Source organism: Capsicum annuum, chromosome 8, assembly GCF_002878395.1.
Source record: "Capsicum annuum cultivar UCD-10X-F1 chromosome 8, UCD10Xv1.1, whole genome shotgun sequence".
Taxonomy (NCBI): Eukaryota; Viridiplantae; Streptophyta; class Magnoliopsida; order Solanales; family Solanaceae; genus Capsicum; species Capsicum annuum.
This window is the reverse complement of record NC_061118.1, coordinates 96,982,325-96,999,741: the sequence shown is the minus strand read 5'-3', so window position 1 is coordinate 96,999,741 and position 17,417 is coordinate 96,982,325.

The window sequence follows — 17,417 nt, the reverse complement described above, 5'->3', positions numbered from 1 at the left end:
AGGCATAAGGTGGAAACTGCGTATCATCAACAAACGAGTGGACAAGTTGAGGTCTCCAACCGGGAGATTAAGCAAATACTATAGAAGGCGGTTTATGGGCAACAAAAGAATTAGGCCGAGAAGTTAGATGATGCATTATGGGCATATCGAACAGCGTATAAGACGCCTATTGGTACTTCTCCATATCATTTGGTTTATGGGAAAGCATGTCATTTACCTGTTGAGCTTGAGCATCAAGCTTATTGGGCTGTTAAAAAGTTGAATCTTGAAATAAAAGCCGCGGGAGAAAAAAGATTATTGCAGCTCAATGAATTAGGTGAAATTTGCCTCAATACTTATGAAAATGCAAAGGTTTGTAAGGAGAAAACCAAGATATGGCACGATAGATAGATTCAAGATAGAGTGTTTGAACTCAAACAACTAGTTTTGCTATTTAATTCGAGATTAAAGTTGTTTTCGGGCAAATTGCGGTCTAAGTAGTCTGGACCGTTTGAAGTAGTACAAATGACACCTCATGGAGCGATTGAATTGTGGAACAAAGAGAAGACTGAGAAGGTCCTAGAGAATGGACAACGTGTGAAGCATTACTGGGATGATCATGGAGACAAGCACAATGTGTCCATCACTTTTCATAAGGAGTGAGACTGAGCTATGTCGTACCACGACGTAAAATAGAGCATTGTGTGGAAGGCAAGCCACAAATATAATGTAATAGGTAGTTTAATTTTTAGTTGTTATGGATAAAAAAATAATAGTACAAAAATATGAGTCATTTCTTGATCGAAAATAAGGCGTTTGGTTGTAGGCAACCCATATTTTGCTTACATGATTTTGTTGTTTTTGGTTGATGTGCAGAAACAAGAAACTTGGTAGAGATAGAAAAGATGAGAATAAGGTGAACATTGACCTTTGAGTAAGTAAATAGGTGATACATGGTGAGAAAAAGGTAAGGGGTAAGAAAAGATACATTAAAATATGGGAAATATAACCTTAGAAAAGTTTTTGGATGCAATTTCCAGTGGATCGACGCTATCTTGATGTGTTGCATTGATGTGTATATGTAATGCCCTAAATATGGTACCTGAAACACTACATGGTGCTCATGACCCTGAAGGACCACAAACTAACCCATGACTGATATCAGTACCTATATACTGGATAAAATACTTTATAAGGCGAAAACATGAACTCAAAGGCCATAAGGTTCAATACTGAACATGATCTGAATGATATAACATCTATGTGGGGTAATAGAATACCCAAAACAAAACTGAACATACTGAAGTCTGAAATATGATAGCCTAGAAAGCCTCTAACTGACTAAATTATCTGAGTAAGGAGTTGATGGGACATGTCCCCAACTAACTCCAACTAATAAACTGATTAATGAGATAATAGGAAAATAATTATGTCCTCGAAAGATAGGACTCGCTTCAAACTTTGTGTGCGGATATCTGGAATCTACTGTTGCTCTGAAGCTCGTGTCTCTGAACCTAAGGTAAAAGACACCATAGCGCAAATACATCATTACTTTAAATGTACTGGTATGCATGTGAGGTAGGCTGAATGCATGGGGTTCATATGCATGAACAATAATAATAAGTGACTAACTATCATGAGCATGATAATAAATAAATGAGACATAACAACTGACACTAATATTGTGATAACATGATTACTGAATCTGAATATAACTAATAACATGAGTGACTGTATCTGACAGTCCTGAATCTGATGGAACTATCTGAGTTTCACACTGCATCTGAGTTGACTGTATCTGACAATCCTAAAATCTAAAGAACTATCTAATTACTGAGACTGATTGACTGTATCTGGCAGTCCTGATTCTATAACATGAAACTGTGAAAAGTAGTTATCTAACCGACATGCCCCTGATACTCCATTATAGCTGAGTTGGAGTCCAATCTGTAACCCCAATTGGAAGGGTGTCAATACCGTGCCACTGGTAAGGACAAGCTACGGGTGACCTTCATCTAATAGTGTCCCCTTTACGAGAACGGTAGGTCCCTTATCCGACAGTGCTTATCCACCTCATCAACCCTTAACAGACAGTGTTGATATCTCAACCTATGCTGGCTACATAGTTCTAGAACGCAAGGAACTTTTAAGAATTACACCCTCATATGATAGTGTGTGTTCCCATCCTTGGGTTCACTCGGTGCTAATTTCTACTCCTATCTGAATAGACACTGAACATGATTTAACTGAACTGAGCATGGGCTAAATTATTGAATTCAGTTGACTGATAAAATACTACTGATATCTGACAACTAACTGAGTTTATGAGATCATAGAGATTTCCTGAGTCATAGGACTGTCTGAAGTCTAAGGATTATAGCTTGACTGAGATTATCGTGAAAACATGACATGGATCTAAGCACACAGCTAATATTTTGGGTACGAGTACCCCCAGGACTTGATGGAAGGAAACTGACCAAGCATAACTTACTTGAACATATGACTAACATCATAATCCATAATACATTTATAGAAGCATTTCACCAAAATATGTGATAGGCATAACTTGTACATACATGGGGATTTCATGATATCATACTAGTTTGGCATTGTTCCTTCATCTAGGCATTTAATCAAACACACGGTAGGCATAGTACATGTAAACATCATTGTACAATAATTAATCATCATGATTCATCTCTAATTTTATCATCTTAGGGTTTATTCACAGGTTCACGTGAATATACATCTATACAAATAAATTCCACATAAAATTGATCACCCAACATGGATTTGAATTCAATTGATCATTCTCAACATACACAAACCAAATCCAACATGAAATTCATATAGAAATCCATAAACTTAAACTTAGAAAAGATATTCTTGGGATTCATGGACGAAAGGAGTCCATGAATGAACACTACGCATATCTTATTTCATGATTTTGTGAAGATTGACGGAGAAACTTTCTTGGAATTGGATCTTCTATGAAAACCCTTTAGGTGAAAAGTGGCTGAATCATGTGTTAAGGGGCTTAAATAGGGGAGGGAAGTTGACCCTTTTAACCATGGATACATCATTTAATTTCAGTAAATTTTTCCCAAACTTAACCCCTGACACGACACGGCGCTATCACGTCATGTCACTGGAATTTGACAATTGGAAAACTGAGGGATGGCTCAATGCAGAGCCATCGCGTTGCCCCTTCTTTTGTGACCTGGAACTTTGGCGCGACGCAGAGGAAATCGCGCTAAGACACTGGAAAAGGACAATTTTGAATTTAGGCCTTGGCGCGATGTGCCATAGTCGCGGACCACTACTGGAATTGGAAAAATTACATTTCCTCTTGTGGCGCAGTGCGCCACTGACTAATATGGCGTTGTTTTATGATGGGAACTTGAAATAGTCGTAACTTCTGATCCGGTTATCAGATTTGGGCGAATCTTATATCGATGAAAAGCTTATTGAATTTCCCACATAACAAACAGTGAAAATCTTTAAAATTCATCATGGAATAACCATCATTCAATTTAGAAGCTAATACTAGATATTCTTGAGATTAAATTATCTAGGAAAAGTATGGGGTATTACAACATATCCCCCTTGATAACATTTATCCTCGAATGAGGCTGGCTAAGAAGGGAGAAAAGACAACTGATGTACATGCTGAACATGAATAACTAGAATATGATCTCATGACTGACATGACTAACAAGTTGAACATATAATACTAAATATGCATATCTGATACATGTGTAATTGATTCATGATTGCATGATTGAGTGTTCTGAAGAACTTTCTCACAATGAGAATGCATGTCTGATGCATAATTACATAACTGAATTGATACATGCGTGTATGACTAAATATGCAATGGTACTTGATACCAAGTTTCTAATGGGAACATAAGCATGAAGTTGCATACCAAGTTTGTGATGAACACCAAACATGAAACTGAGTAAGCTTAAGGAGAACTGTTACCTTAAGCTTGATCTGAGTTGGCGAAGAAGAGGTGGGGATACTTGGTATGCATGTCTGCCTCTGCTTCCTAAGTAGCTTCCCCAACGGACAGCTTTCACCAAAGAACCTTAACTAGAGGGACTTCTTTGTTCCTCAATCTACGAGTATGATAGTCTAAGATTTCGACTGGAATCTCTTCATAAGAGAGAGTATTCTGAACATCAATGCTCTGAATAAGAACTACAACTGATGGGTCACGTATGCACTTCTTGAGAAAAGAGACATGAAAGACTGGAGGAACTGAGGCTAGATCTGAAGGCAGTTTGAGCTCATAAGCTACCTTGCCAAATCGACTGAAAACCTTAAAGGGATCGACATATCAGGGACTGAGTTTCCCTTTATTGCTAAACTGCTTCACTTCCTTCATGGGAGAGATCTTTAGATAGACAAAGTCACCAATCTCGAACTTGAGATCTTTTCCACGAACAACTACATAAGACTTCTGTCGGCTCTGAGCAGCTTAAAGTCTTTCTCTGATCAACTAAACTTTTTCTAAGGCGTCTAATACCAAGTCAGGACCTATGACTGAGGCCTCACTAACTTTGAACCAACCAATTGGAGATCTACATCACCTACCGTAGAGAGTTTTGAATGGAGCCATTTTAATATTGGAATGATAGTTGTTTTTGTATGCAAATTCAATCAAAGGCAAGTGGTCATCCCAACTTTCCTTGAAATCAATTGCACACGCCCTTAGCACATCCCATCTTTCTGAGGATGAAAGGTTGTACTGAGATAAACTTGGGTACCAAGACCCTTTTGGAATGCTTTCCGAAAATGAGAGGTGAACTGGGTACCTCTGTCTGAGATAATGGACAACGGAACACTATGCAATCTAACGAACTCCTTGATGTAGAGTTTGGCATAATCCTCAGCTGAATAAGAGGTATAAACTAAAAGGAAATGAGCCTATTTGGTCATTCTATCTACAATGACCCAGACTGAATTATGCTGATGACGAGTTCGAGGCAAAACTATCACGAAGTCTACATTCACAACTTTCCACTTCCAAGTAGAAATACTGAACTCCTGTATGGACCCACTAGGCTTCTGATGCTCTATCTTAACATGTTGATATGTAGAGTACTTAGCCACAAACTCTGCAATATCTCTTTTCATCCCGCTCCACCAATAGATTTCCCACAAATCATGGTATATCTTTGTGGCCCCTTGATGAATAGAGTAGTGCACACCATATGCTTCAGCAAGAATTCGCTACCTTAAGTCATCTATACCTGGAACACAGAGACGACCATGACGACGAAGAACACTATCTCCTCCCAAGAGAAAACCTCTATTATCTGATCCTGAACTAACTCATTCGACTTGACAAGGCTGGGATCTCTATCTTGTTTTTCTTTTACCTCGGAAACTAGAGATGATTCTGAACTACTCTGAACCTATATATCACCCTCATCTGTATCGACTAAGCAAACACCTAGTCAAGCAAGCTGATAGACTTCCTGAGCTAACTTTTTATTACTATCCTCAACATAAGAAACATAACCCATAGATAGTCTACTGAGAGCATCGGCCACTATGTTGGCCTTGCTCGGATGATAAAGGACACTCATGTCATAATTTTTCAAGAGCTCTAACCACCTTCCCTGACAAACATTAGGATCTTTCTGAGAAAAGACATACTGAAGACTTTTATGATCTGTGAAGAAATCTACATGAACTTCATAGAGATAATGCCTCCAAATCTTCAAGGCAAAGACTACGACTGCTAACTCAAGATCATGAGTAGGATAATTCCTCTCATGGGATTTAAGATGTATGAAGGTGTAGGCTACGACCTTACCATGCTGCATGAGGACACAACCCAAACCTACTCCGAATGCATCACAATACATTATAAAACCATCTGAACCATCTGGGAGAGCTAAGATCGGAGCTAAGGTGAGTCTAGTCTTCAACTCCTAAAAACTCTTCTAGCAAGGATCTGACCACTGAAACTTGACTTTATTCTGAGTCAATCTGTACATAAGGGATGCAAACGAAGAAAATACCTCAACAAACCATCTGTAATAACCTACCAAACCCAAGAAACTCCTGGCATCTGATGGAGAGATAGGTTTGGGACAGTTTCTTACTGCTTCAGTGTTTTGAGCATCTACTCTAATGCCATTACCGAAAATGACATAACTAAGGAATGCTACTGACCTTATCCAAAATTTACACTTATTGAATTTGGCGAATAGCTGATGATCTTTGAGATTTTGAAGTACTATTCTGAGATGGTCTACATGATCATGGTCACTGCGGGAATAAACCAGAATATCATCTATGAAGACTATGATGAACATGTCCAAGTACTGCTTGAACACATGGTTTATCAAGTCCATAAAAGTTGTTGGGCATTGGTAATACCAAAGGACATAACTAAGAATTTGAAATGACCATACCGAGTACGAAAAGGTATTTTTAAAATATCATATTCTCTAACTCTGAGCTGATGATTGCTAGATCTGAGGTCTATCTTAGAGAAATAACTGGCACCCTAAAGTTGGTCAAATAAGTCATTGATTCTAGGAAGAGGATACTTGTTCTAGACCGTAACCTTATTGAGTTGACGGTAGTCTATACACATTCTGAGAGAACCATCTTTCTTGCGCACTAATAATATTGGAACGCCCCATGAGGAAACGCTGGGCCTAATGAATATCCCTTACTAAGAGATCCTTCAATTGTTCTTTCAGTTCTCTGAGTTCTACTGTGTCATTCTGTATGGTGGAATAGATATAAGCTAACTATCTAGAAGAAGATCAATGCCAAAGTCTATTTCCCTTTCGGGAGGAATTCCTGGAAGATCTTTGAGAAAAACTTCTGAATATTCACCTACAACTGGAACTGATTCAAGGCTGGGAATTTTGGAACTAGTGTCCTTAACTCAAACAAGATGATAGGAACATCCTTTAGATATTATTTTCAGTGCCCGAAGGTAGGAAACAAGCTAACCTCTGAACATTGAAGTACTACCCTTCCACTCAAGGACGGGTTTATTCGAAAACTAAAATTGGACTATTCTATTTCTGCAGTCGATTATGACATAGTAGGAATAAAGCTAATCCATGTCAAGAATGACATCAAAATCAGTCATCTCTAATTCGACTAAGTCTGCTGATGTGACTTTCTGAAATATCATAACTGGGCAGTTCTTAAATACCTGCTGGGCTATGATAGTTTTACCTACTGGGGTAGAGACTGAAAAGGGCTCTGAACTTTGAGAATTTGAGGGATGGTACGACGTGGAGCCATCGCGTTGCCCCTTCTTTTGTGACCTAGAACTTTGGTGCGACACGGAGAAAATCGCGCTAAGACACTGGAAAAGGACAATTCTGAATTTCGGCCCTGGCGCGATGCGCCATAGTCGCGGACCCCTACTGGAATTTTACAAATGCCATTTCCTCTTGTGGCGCAGCGCGGCACTGACTAATATGGTGATGTTTTACGACTAGAACTTAAAATAATCGTAACTTCTGACCCAGTTATCGGATTTGAACGAATCTTATATCGATGGAAAGCTTATTGAATTTCCCACATGAAAAAAAATGAAAATCTTGAAAATTCTTCATGGAATAACCATCATTCAGTCTAGAAACTAATACTAGACATTCTTGAGATGAAATTAGCTTGAAAAAGTATGGGGTATTACAGTATAATGCCCACACTTAGAAAATTTTTCAAAGGCTATTTCCAGTGAACTTATACAATGTCAACGCATCGCGTCGGTCCTACAACTCGTTACCTATTTCATCACTTCGGTGGTCATCCAGGTAATACTTAGAATAATTATTTGAGACAACTTCCAGTGTGACAACGTAGAGTCAACGTATCACGTCGGTTCTGCACTATGATTTCTGACACATCGCGTTGTATGCCCATTTCTTTGTTAAAAAATTTCACCTCTATATATATGACCTTAACTTCATTCACCCTTTTTACCCTAACCCTAGCGCCACAGCCACCCCAAAATTCTCCCAACTTGAATATAATCTATTTTTTTCATCAAGTCAAAAGTAAGTCTTTTATTTTTCAAAATTGCTTAAATTTGCTTTATATGATAAAAAATATTTTGAGTGATAAATAGTTAGAGATTTAGGTTTGTGGAACTTAGAGATTTGTATTGATTGGGGGTTTTTATCGAACTAAATTTGTAAATCCTTTGTGGCGGGTTGATGAAATTATTTGGCTGTACTTAAGATTATGTGTAGTATATGCATGAATGATGTTGAGTTGTATAAAGATTTGGTTGCGTACGGTTTGCTCTAGTTTAATTAATGAATTGCACTGTAAGATTGACTTGATTTCTACATAAAGGTGTTATTTTACTGAATCATGAGATGAATTTCAATAATGTTAGGGTGTTGATGTTCAATATATGAAGTCAACTAAGTGTGGGATGGATCTAGATTCTTAATTATCTTAGTGGTGGCTATAAATCGTTGAATGGAGTGTTATTGAATTGAACATGTGTTGATATAGTAAAGGCGTAAATAGGACATGTTTGAAAAAGGGTAATGTGTATGTATATAGATATTGTATATGTAGAAGTTGTTAGACTGTTAAGCTATTGAGACAAAAATACGAATTACAAATTTTCAGAAATCCCTTTTTATGTGATGTTGGATGCGTATTGATAAGGGTAATTGTGTCGAACAAGGAAAGTTTGAGTACCTTGCGTCCCTCTTTTATGAACCTATGCTAGCAATTAAGTGTGGGGTAAATTTCACACTTAGTGGTTGCGAGTTCCAAAGGTGCTTGCTTTATGTGTTTATGGGTTGTTATGATTGATAGGTACAATGTCGAGTAGCCATCCATAATGAAGCAAGGGGAAGAATGCAGCTAGTACATCTGAACCCAAGTATATGAGGAGTCGTCAAGCTGATCGGGTGTCCTCAGCCCCACATGTTACTAGGGGTCAAAGGAGGTTTGGGACTAAGGCTGTGGTTGAAGTAAGGAGGAAATGGTACTCACAGCATAAAGAGTCGAAATATTCAACCAATTAATTCATTAATAGGGCAAGCTTGATGAAAAAAAATCCATCTATGGTGCAAAGGATAGAGGTGCAACATATGAATTTTCTCTTTGAGCAGCCGGGTGAATGCAACTTAAGCCTAATGAGGTAATTCTACGCGAATTAGTACCCAAAAGACTCTGAGGTTGAGGTACGTGGTCATGTGATCACTTTTACGGCTAAATACTATTAATGAACTGCTAGGTACACCCTTTATGGATGCGGAGCCATTAAAGAGAATGATTATTTAGACACCATATCAGCACATCTGTCATCTCCTTTGCGGCACTCATTCGACGGCTAGGTGGATTCGCCACAAAGAGGGTGGCACTCATGTATCACTCCCATTTGTTCATTTGAAAAGGAAGGCTCATCTATGGGCAAGAATTATCTATGCTTTCCTTATTCATGGTACGCATTTGATGGAGGTATCTCGTGATAGGGTTTATATCATCTATGCTCTAATGTGTGAAGATGTGGATTTGAATGGGGTGCTATTATATTTTTAGTGATGAGAAAGGACAAATTTTTGGGGGGTCGTAGATATGGTTTCAGTAGGTTGCTGACTAGATTTCTGAGCCAGCAGGGTATGCCCGAGGAAGAAGTAGGTTATATACCATCTGTTGGTGATAGGCCATTGGATTTTTCCCCCACTAAGGGACCTACTCATCATGGTGTGAATTTGATAATGCCCGACCATCATGCTCGAAATGATGAGATCATAGCCCATATGTATGGGCTCACTATGTTGCAGTTGAAGACTGGGGGGCGTCCAGCCACCCCACAAAAGAATTGTGTTGTCGAGTTGGACTATCCACTAGGACCTCATGCTCGAACTATGCTACGTATTGGCCCATATTTTGATGAGTTATTGGATGATGACGTCCCCACGAACGAGAAGAGGTGCATGGGTTATTTTGATGATAAGTCCATGGATGAGAAGCAGTCATATAAAGGTGATTCAGGTAATGACTTTGGCGACGATGATGGTGCTGCTGATGATGTGATGGTGTTAGTGACATTATTATACTGAGCAGGGAGTACGATGTCTGCCTTATGCTTATTGCTAGCACTGGAATAGTGTTGGGATTAAGTTTGGGGAGCTTGTTCATCTTTGATTTTCATCTTTACCTCCTTCATCTTTAATTTCTGAACTATGTTGGTTTTAGTTGTTTTGGTTGAACAATGTCTATTTCTATTTTTCTGTTTTTATGTTTTGTTGGGTTTGTAAGTTGATATTATTGCCCTTTTTGGCAAATTAAGTATAAAGTGTTTGCTTTATTTTCACCTTTCGTGCTAATTTTCAGATTACAGTAATTATGTGTGCCCTTTTTGGCAATTCTCATTATGCAACATCATAATTAGTTGCCTTCCCCTATGATAGATGGATGATGACCGTCTTAAGGAGAGTGCATCTTTAGAAGATGAGAAAATGATAAGACCCTGATTGCGACCTTTGAAAAATGTTGTGTGTTGGGCAATGATGTTTTATTTTGTAACTATAAATGCAATTGTGTTGAAACAAAAGAATGAGATATTTTTAGATGTTAAATCTCAACAAGTGAATTTTGATTTGATTGGCTTAATGTTGAATTTGATAAAGAGCAATATCAAAAACCGTAAGGATCCGACTTGATTCTTAGCATGCACTGAGTGAGTGCGTATTTGTTTATATTTTACATGTATAGGAATGAGTAGAACTTACCTGGTGTGTTTACAAAGTGAAATAAAGGGTGTTGGGTGCAGGAAGTGATTTAGGCATTTCTTTGTTTACCGAATTGTAAAGACTTTATCCACCTACCCTTATGCATGACCTTAGTTAGCCCCGTTGAGCCTATAGCCTCATTTCTTTAGTAGCCTCATCCATAGCCGAATCCTTTCTTTGATAGACCTTAATTCGATTCATAGTTCCTAAGTGCTTTAATACAGCTAATGGAATTAGAGGGAATGTGAAATATTAAGAAGGAAAAAGGTGAAAGTGAAACTCTAGAGAAGTGTTCATTGTGTGTTTAATTGTGACGGTTAGGAGTTAGAAAGAAAAAAATGTGTAATGAAAGTTTTAGTTATTGTTGCTCGATTTTTGTTACAATGAACCTGTTTTGGCCTTGGTCCATTTAGGACAATTTGCACCTTAACCAAGGTAAATCACTTAGGTTGAAGGTGGCTACTATAGGGGTGTGTAACAAGAATAGGGGTGTGGAGAAAAGATGAGAATTGAATTATGATGTAGAAAAAAATACTCCTACCGTGGTGTTGTTAATATGCTAAAAAGATTAGGGTGAAACAATGGATGTGCAAAGATAATGAAATGTAAAGTTGAGTTGATAAAATGTGATTCTGATTGAAGATGATTATGTATTAAAGTGCTTAGGTAGATTAGTCACTATTTCCCAAATAGTTCTTACCCATACCTTAGCCTGCATTACAACCATGAAAGACCTAATTGATCTTACATATCAATATCCGACTATTAGTGGAGTATTACACTAAGGGCAAGCCTATGGTTCATCGCCTATTATGTATGAATTCTTTGTTGATAGCGAATGGTTGAATTTTGATATTCCCCTCTTGATTAAGATTGTAAAATTATGAGTGATATGGGGAAAACTTTGTTGTTGTGAGGACGCATGCGAATAAAAGTCCGGATCACTTCTTGTGTTTCTTGATTGCATGCTTTTATTAAGTTTGCCGTTGAATTAAATGTCACTTTTGGGATAATGAAGAGTGAAATAAAGTGTACATGTGCCCAATGCTAGCATGACTCTTAGGTTGTAATTAGAAGGTTTGATGATTGTGCTGCGTGAAGTTGTTCGATGACGAACAAGGTTTTAAGTGTGGGGTGGTGATCTTGGGCGTATTTATATGTTCAAACATCGCTATTCACCTATATTTGAACTTGTTTTAAGAATACAAATTGTGCTAATTATATTGAATTGTAAGATAAATTGTGTTTCGTGGCTAACCGATGTGATTAGAGATACAGGGTAAATTTCCCATAAATTCGAAAGAAAATTGGATACATATCATGAAGTTGTGAAAGACCATATTGATCAAAGTCAAAAACATATGTAGATGAACAAGAGCAAGGATAAAAGAAAGGAGCTGAGGATTTATGAGAAGAAATGGAATAAAATTCCAGTGACGTGACGCTAACTCAACACATCATGTCAACTGCTAAAAAGTGTGCCTTAGAAAAAAATTTAATGAGCAGCTTCCAGTGCATCGATTCAAAGTCAACGCATCACGTCGATGCATTAGTTTTGAGACTTATTCAGATTTTGAGATGATAATTCCAGTGACACGACGCGTCGTGTCGTGTGTTGAATAACTTGACTTAGTCAGATTTTTAAAGAAAAATTCCAGTGCATCAACGCGATGTCGACGCGGCACATCGCGTCATGGCTTTAGATCTGGTGAAATTTTCCCAAAGTATAAAAGGAACACGTGAGCACAATTCCAAACACTTTTTTCCAACATATAAGCGACAGAAAAGCATAGAATTCTTTCTTTTAGGGTTCTTATTATTTCTTTTGAATATCTTTACCTCAAGATTAATTTTGGGTATGATTAATTACTTGTTTTTGATGTTTAACTCAAACATGAGTGGCTAAACACCCTTGTTCTGGGGTTGAGTCCAAGAACATGATTACTCTTGGATATTCTTTAAAGTAATTTATTTTTGGATTATCATCTGGGTTGTTCCTAATTTATTGAGCTTACTATTTTGATGAGTGGCCACCATTAGAATAAATTTATATTTCTGCGTGGATTCGAGAGGGGAATCGTGGGATAGAACGAAGAAATTAAGAAGCAAGGTTCTTACCTTTTATAAAATAAGGGGTTTGAATTAGCATCTAGGATAGGGATATACCTAGAAGCCTTATTTGGTTCAGTTGCAAGAAGATTACTTTATGAATCTAGAAGAATTGTTGTATATGTACAGGAGTTGTAGCTACAATATTCAATAGATAGAAGATTTGAGGTTGGGAGACTAAAAATCGTAGCCTTAACCTTGCGAACCAACAACCCGATAACCAATGAGACTGCTATAAGAATAGAGATTTTATGATTGTTCGAAAAGCCTCAACCCTGGAATTCTTATCATTTCTGTTTACAATCGTTGCTTGCTTCGCACTAGTCATAAACTTTTATTTCTTAGTTAATAATTTACATTTTTATTCTTAATTTCAAAAACATCTAGATACTTTACAAAACTTACTACTCATTGTCTAAACTAAAAGTTGGTTAAAATTCTAGTTGATTAGTCCTCGTGGGAACGATATCTGATTGTCAAAATCACTATATTACTTGTACGATCACGTGCACTTGCGTGTGCATTTGAGTCGCAACAATTTTCACTCATGGATCCATGTATACTATAAATATCACCTAAAGAAGAAACAAAAACAACAATCAAAATATATACACATCACTACGGGTATACCCTAAGTAAAAATCAACACCGCACAAGTGAAAACTAGATTTAACTCCCCAGCAATGGTGCCATTTTAATAATTCTCACCTATACCTTTTAAATTGGTAGAGGACGATCGTTGTCAATAGCTCAACTTACACTGAGGTCGAATCCACGAGAAGCGAAATTAGCTTTCTAGTCCTATGGATGTTAACAATTACTAAAAAGATATCCGAAGCAGAAATAAGGTAAAGTACATGATTTAAAATGTGGGGTTGGTTTGAAACAAAGTTTATCAAGGTATAATCGAGTTAAGACACTACCTAAGGCCAAGTTATGAATGGGAACATAATGATTTGGTGCAAATTCTAATCGTTAATGGTGTGGTAGGCTAGGTTGAAAGTCCTTGAGGCTAGTTCATCAACAAAGCCTCAAGGATGTCACTCATTGACCCCTTCGAGTACCTAAAAAGTGTGTCAATTAAAGTCACCCAACACCTCAATTGGGCATCCCTATTTCTAGGAAGATGCCCAAAACATAGTCAACTCTTTATTCACCCTTATTTCTAAGATAGGAAAAAGATAGAAAACTACTTCCATTATTGTCCACTATTGTTTTGTCTTCCATAGCCTTCTTTCAAGATTGTCATGGGTTCCAAAATTTACCCACATCCCTCTTTTAAGAATGATGTGAGCTTTCAAGATTTTGGAATTTTCACTCACAAACCCATTTTGGACATTTGGGATTTTCACCCATAAATCTCAACTAATTAAACCAAGGAATAGTGAAATTCATCATCAACAAACTAGAATCCATGCAAATACATCATAACCCACACATAATATCACCTTATTTCAACATAATCTCAAGACAAAGAAATTTAGCTACTCATGAAGTAAAGAGAGAGATATACCATAAGGTTCATTCAAAGCATTCACCCTTCAATTTCACCAAATTCAAATCAAGAAATTCAAATAAATTGTTGCCCAAATTAACGTTTGTAACTTCAAATTAAATTTCTCTCCAAAAGTCTACACTGCCAAAATAGGAAAGGGTTTGAGACTTTTAAGGGATTTGGGTCAGCTGTTGAAAATTACAAAACTGCCCCTAAGCATATTCTCGCGTTGCCGCAATTGCGACTATCGTGACTGCGGTTAAATCTATGCGATCACGGTGGTTGATCCATCTTGATTGGCTGCGATCACGATCCTCAGACTGTGATCATAGTATCTGAGCCTTATTTTGTACAGGTTCCATAAGATGTGCACTTTTCTTCTCTTTTTGGTTCCTTTTCAACTCAAATCTACATCCTTTTATCTCATCACTTGTGTAGCTGCAAAATGTTGAATTTAGTCCATTCAAGTAGCAAACTTGTCTCATTCATACCTTCAAATTATTGTAGAGTGCACGAATTTAGGATACAAATAAGTGGTAAATTCACCACTTATTTGTCCCTTCCGTAGCTAAACTAGTGTAGTGTCCAAATGTCTCTGTCCTGACTACGACTGAATCCTACGAGTTGTAAGGTCCGACTACGAGTCAAAGGGTGTGACTGGTAGGGTTAATAATAAGATGAGCCTAAGTCACTACCCAAACCATGAGTTGTGGTGATGATTCGTAGGAGTCATCATGAGTCGTATAGTGACCCGAGATATCTGGGCGATCTTTTCTGCACTTTTAAGTGGGGGTATTCTTGTCATTTCTATCTTTTCCCACTTAACACCCAAGACCATAAAACATGTTAAGGACCCTATTCTCAAAACTTAACCATCAAATACACTCTCTCAAGCTCTCTCAAATCCCTAAGTCAACAACAACAAGGGTTTCCAAGAAATTGGCAATTAAAGTGTCCAAGGATTGATTTCTCTCCATAATTCTTGATATCTCAGGCATGTTACTCTTCTCCAACATTTATTTTGTTAAAAACATATATTTACAATTGTTATTTATGTGATTAAATTATGGTTTATGAATGTGGGTTAAGGGTTTTGAGCCTTAATGAATGAATTATTTTTTCCATGGCTTTTATGAATGATTCATGATTTGAATTGATGGTTTCAAATTATTTGGGGTGCATGGGTTTCATTAATTGGAATGGGGGTCGTGGATCTCCCCAAATTGATGGTTTTGAATATTTTAATTGGTATAACTCAACCCAATCCTATGAAACTTAATTTGAACATGAAGGTATGCACATTAAACTACTTTTGGAACTATTGCATGATATAAAGAGGTTATTGAAATATAATGGTTTTGATTTAATGAACAAAGGGCATCGAAGTTTTCCCCCAAGTTGATGGAATTGTAATGGTATGATGATAGTATCTTGAAAGTGTAGTTGGTATGACGATACCAACAGTGTATGCCTGGTGTGTATCATGGTTCAATGAAGGGGAATATGTAAATATTTTTATTAGAATTAAAGGGGGTTGTGTAGCTAGGTCGTAAAAGTGGAGGTACTGAGGGACCAATACTGGAAACCATGATTGTCGGTGCGGGGGTCTAAATAACTAGGAATTTTAGTAACCCTTGCTTGATGACCAGGTGTTTCAGTCACCCTTGAGATATGACTGGGTATTTGAGTCACCCTTGGTGCATATGTACCTATAATTGTTCTTTTGTTCGTGCAGATAACACACATTGGGGCCTTTTTAGCAGGGGGAGCTCAACTTATATAGCCCACGGGTGCCTTTTAAGACGGTTAAAGCTACACAGTTCAGGTTAATATTTTACGTTCATGCTAAACATTGTTCCCTATCCTACCATATTATATATATATATATACACACACAATGTGTGCATGTGAATTTTACTGTGATTTTTAACTTGACATTATTTTATCCCTTCCCTAAGTTACAAGGGGTGGGTATAAATATCGAACCAAATCATATTGTTTCAATTTTACGGTTTTGGTTTTTTGATTTTCTAGTTTGATTTTGGTTTATTTTTTTATAAATTCGGTATTTCGATTCGATTTTCAGTTTAAATCGAAATAAACCAAAATTTTTAACATACTTTTTAAAATTATTATATGTATATAATATATATATATATAATATATATATAATATATATTTATTATTTAATATTTATAATATCTAAGCGCATTAGCTATTTAGGCTTTAGCTACGGCCCACTATTACCTACAGCCCAAAGCTCTAAAAATCCAAATACATTCAGCAATCGAAATTGAAAGTTAATTTTTGCATAAATTTTTGCAAACTAAAGTTAATAAATAATCCTCCATCTAATTTTTGCATTGTTATTTTTGCATTAGAGGTGATTATTCTCATTGAAAGTTATTGTGTATTGTAAATTGTATTACTAGTTTCACGAGGCCGTAGCACGAGCACAAACTTAAATTATAAAAATAATAATTAAAATTTTAAAATATAATATATATTATATTTTTAATTTTATAATTAATATAATTTGATGGCGAACATGTTAAATAATTTTTTTAAAATTAATTTATATTTATTAAAATTCTTAATCACATAATTAAATATTTTTAAATAAAATTTAATTTATATGAAAGAAAGTATTGCTGAAGAATTAAACTATATCAAAAGGTAATAAGTAATTCAATATTTTATAAAATACTAATATGATTTAAAATATGTTAATAATTTCAATTCGATGAAGATCATAAATATAAATATTGATATTTTTATAAATTTGTTGTGGGGACTATGCTGGGTTTGTTGTTGTTGTTGTTGTTGTTGTTGTTGTTGTTGTTGTTGTTGTTGTTGTGTTTATGTAATTTCTCTATTACAGATAGAAATGAATTTATTTTAATATTTATTGAGTTTTAATTTCATTCATAATTTCATGTGGTAAGATTTTTTACAAAATTTAATTTCTTTTATCTTATACAATAAATTAGTTCAATGACTTCAAGTATATATAAGAACAATTACGATCGTAATTGAGAGTATTTACTCAATTTAAATTAATGATGATCCATAAGGATATTAAATAA